The sequence below is a fragment of the Vigna radiata genome, chromosome 9 (assembly GCF_000741045.1).
Source record: "Vigna radiata var. radiata cultivar VC1973A chromosome 9, Vradiata_ver6, whole genome shotgun sequence".
Lineage (NCBI taxonomy): Eukaryota > Viridiplantae > Streptophyta > Magnoliopsida > Fabales > Fabaceae > Vigna > Vigna radiata.
Window position 1 is genome coordinate 10,401,618 of NC_028359.1, and position 3,933 is coordinate 10,405,550.

Below are 3,933 nucleotides of genomic sequence, written 5' to 3' on the forward strand. Positions count from 1 at the left end.
AATTGTCATGTGTTGCATAAGTCTCTTGGGAAAACGATACCTGGTCTTACCAGTTTTATTACTTGAACGATTTGGTACACTTGCCAATGAGTTAACAACACATTAGAAGGTGAGGAAAGCATCAAAGGCAAATTTTTCTTTAATGAATTTGAGTTAGGGACAAACAACCACTTTAAATTTGATTGAAATACCAAGTTTAAACCTTGTTTTGTTTTGAAAAAACACACCCTAGCCTGAAAAATGTTTATATTACCTTCCCTTGAAGAAAAAATTGAAAATATATGTATGAATTAGAAAAAAATACTTGAAAGAATTATCAAATAAAGATTTAGAGTGAAAAAGTTAACATACAAAAAAGAAAGAATTATCAAATAAAGATTGGGAAAAGTACAACAAATATTCTTGAAATTTTTGATGGAATTTTAGAAACAAAAATAAATTCATAAGTAAATTTCAATTACCAACTGATTTTATCGATGAATTTTAAAATTTTAATTATTGATTGACTTATTATTAACGGGTTTTAAAGATGGAAAAATTTGCCAATAATACATATTTCATTTGTCGACCGATATTTCCAAAGGTAAAATCCATCTATAACTTTAAACCTTAAAATTTCTATTATTGAACTTATTTTAACGTAAGATAAGGCAAACAATAAATAGAATCAAAGATAAACCACATCCTATACATAAATCTACTAAATTACAAAAGCTTTAACATAAGACAAGTCTTTATGAAGATCTTCTTGCAAGAAGAGCACATGAGACTTGACTTTGAGACATCACCAAAACTTCTTCTTTTTATCTTTATGCTAAAAATATCCCCGTTTTTTTATGATGATCAAAAACTCCTTTGGTTTAAAGCCTTTTGTAATCTGGACTAATTTGTAATTCATACATAACTTAAAGAAAAATATATTAATAGACAAGAGATAAATATAATTAAGCCTTTAAACATATTTCTCCCCTTTTTTATCATTATTAAAAAGAGCTATGTATGATTGAATAATTTCTCCCCCTTAATATAAGCAAAAAAAAAAAAAAAAGACAAAACAAATAAATAATAGTTATCATAATTTTTATTAAAGGGAAACAAGAGGCATAATTCAAAACATGTGAAATACAATAAATTTAGAAATCATAACAAATAAATAAAAACAGTATAAAGAAGTACTTTTCCTTGTTGACTAACTTAAAAAAAAATTAAATTGCCCCTGAATTTGACACTTTAAGAAAGAAAGATAAGTACAAAAAAAATATTATCAAATTTTTCTTTTCATTTTAAAAACTTCCCTTTAATTTGACAAACCATACTTTACCAAGTTTTGGTGCACACCCAAAAGTTTCTTCCTTTATTTTGAAATAACCTGCAAAACAGAAAAATAATATTCTAGTCCCCAAAAATACTTATTTGGGTCCTTTAAGATTAGAGACAAATCATTTTAAAATAGGAATCCATGCATATATTCCATTTGGAACATCATACTGTTTTGATGTATGACTATAATTTGTCAAACTCGTGAGATGTGTACTCCTTGCCACAATCATTTCTAAGTAATTTTATTTGTTTTCCACTTTACTTCTTAACAAGGGCCTTGAATTTCTTGAATACTCCAAAGACTTCTGACTTTACCTTTAAGAAATAGACCCATGTCATTCTAGAGAAGTCATTAATGAAAAGGATGCCTATTGTTGTGATGTGAAGGCGTTGCCATCGGTTCACAAACATCAATATGAATAAACTCCAACAAGTTTTTTGCTCTCCATGCTTTATTTGTTGAGAATGGTAATTAGTGTGGTTTTTCGAGGAGACATCCTTCACATGATTCATTATTCTCCTTCAAGCATGGAAGATCTCTGACCATGTTTTTCTGATACAAAAGCTTTAAGGCATGTTTGTTGAAGTGGCCAAATCTCCTATGCCAAAGCCATGAGTCATCAACTTCTACCTTCATGGCAATATTAGTTCCAAGTTTGAATCTTATAGGAAAGATTCTATTTCTCTTCTCCATTTTTACTTGGCCAATTTCTATCATTTAACTGCCATAAACTTTGCATGTATCTTTCTCAAAGTGAAGAGAATAACCATTCTCCATGATTTTACCAATACTTAAAAGATTTTCTTTAAGATTTGGAACTAGTAAAACGTTCTTGATGAATTCGCACCTTTCTTTGTCTCACCATGATAATTCTTTTGCCTCGAAACTCCACTATGGTGCCATTTCTTAGCCGAACTTTGACATTGACAGATTTATCAATGTCTTTGAAGATGCTTTGATCTTTTGCCATGTGATTGCTTCATCCACTATCAGAGTACCAATTTCCTTCTCCACTAGGAGATTCTTGATTGGTGTAGAATAAAAATTTCTCCTGATTATGTTCTTTCACAAAGTTTGCTAGATGCTTTTTATTATGACAATACTTTTTTATGTGACCAAATTTCTTGCAGTTCTGACATTGAGGTTTTCCATGACGCCAACAATATTTTTCCAAGTGACTTGTCTTTTTACATATGGCACATGGAGGATATTTTCCTTGACGAGTCATAAAGAAGCTTTTAGAATTTTCTTTATTTCTAGAAATTTTTCCTTTACTTTTATTTCCTTCATATTCTTTATTTTGAGACTCTAATTTCAGTTTTGATTGAAAGGAATTTTCAACCAGGTCTTTTCATGCCTTTTCAATCTTTGTTCATAAGCTTCAAGAGAGTCCATTAGTTGTGTTACTGACAATGTAGCCAAATCTTTTGTTTGTTCAATCACAGTTGCAATTGCATATATTTTTGGGGGAATAGAAAGTAAAATTTTCTCAACGATTTTTTTGTCAAGAATATTTTCTCCATAAGCTTTCATCTGACTAACTATTTCTTTTATTCTAGAATAATAGTCTTTAAAGGTCTTATATTCTTTCATTGTTAATAATTCAAACTCTCGTCTTAGGGAATGAGGTTTAACATTGTGTACCTCATCACTTTCTCAAAACTCCTCTTGTATTATGTTCCAAGCTTGTTTTGCACTTGTGGCACCAATTACCCTTGGAAAAATTGTGTCATCAACTACTTGTTGAAGAGAAAATAAAGTCATTGAATCCTTCTGCTTGTTTTCCTACAACTCCTTTTTCTGAGTTGTAGTAAGAGTGAATGTGTCTTCTCGAATAGTGAAACCTTCTTAAATGATGTCCCATAAATCTTGGGAGTGGAAGATTGTCTTCATTTTGATAGTTCAAAAATAATAATTTTTTCCTATGAAAATAGGTATTGGAATTGAAGATTGATAGTAGCCATGAGTATGGAGTTATAGTTTTGTTTGAAGTAGTTAAAATTTTTATCTATGTCTAGTAATAGAGCTGTCAAATAGGCCCCTATAATAGGCCCTGGCCCTAGCCCATGTGGGTTGGTGCCAAAAAAGCCCATAGGGCCAAAAATGCCCCTTATTAAAAAAGCCCCCAGGGCTAAAAAGCCCCAAAGCCCTGTGGGTCAGGGCCAGCCCATGGGCTTTCCTTTTTACTAAATTTTATGTATAGAAGAAAAAAAATTATGGTCCAAAAACAATGCAAAAAACATTCCAGAACAAATCTGCATAGCTACAACATTCTAAATCTGCATTTCATTCTCATATTCCATCAATCTTTGGCTGGATAATTTGTATCCATCAAAAATTCGATGGTCGATGAACACAAACGACTGAGATTCAGGCTCAAGACCAATATTTAAATGCTGAAAAACCACTTTTCCTTCTGCACATTCATTATGATACTGTCAAAAATTAGTTAGGCTAGAATTTAAAAGTAAGAAAATTGATAATAAATGAAACAATACCATTTAAAACATTTGATAAACAGATACCCTTTAGAACTAAGCAAATCATAAGGAGAACAGGTGTTTAGAATAGTTACATAATTGCTTTAAAGAACTAGTAAGAACCATGCTTAA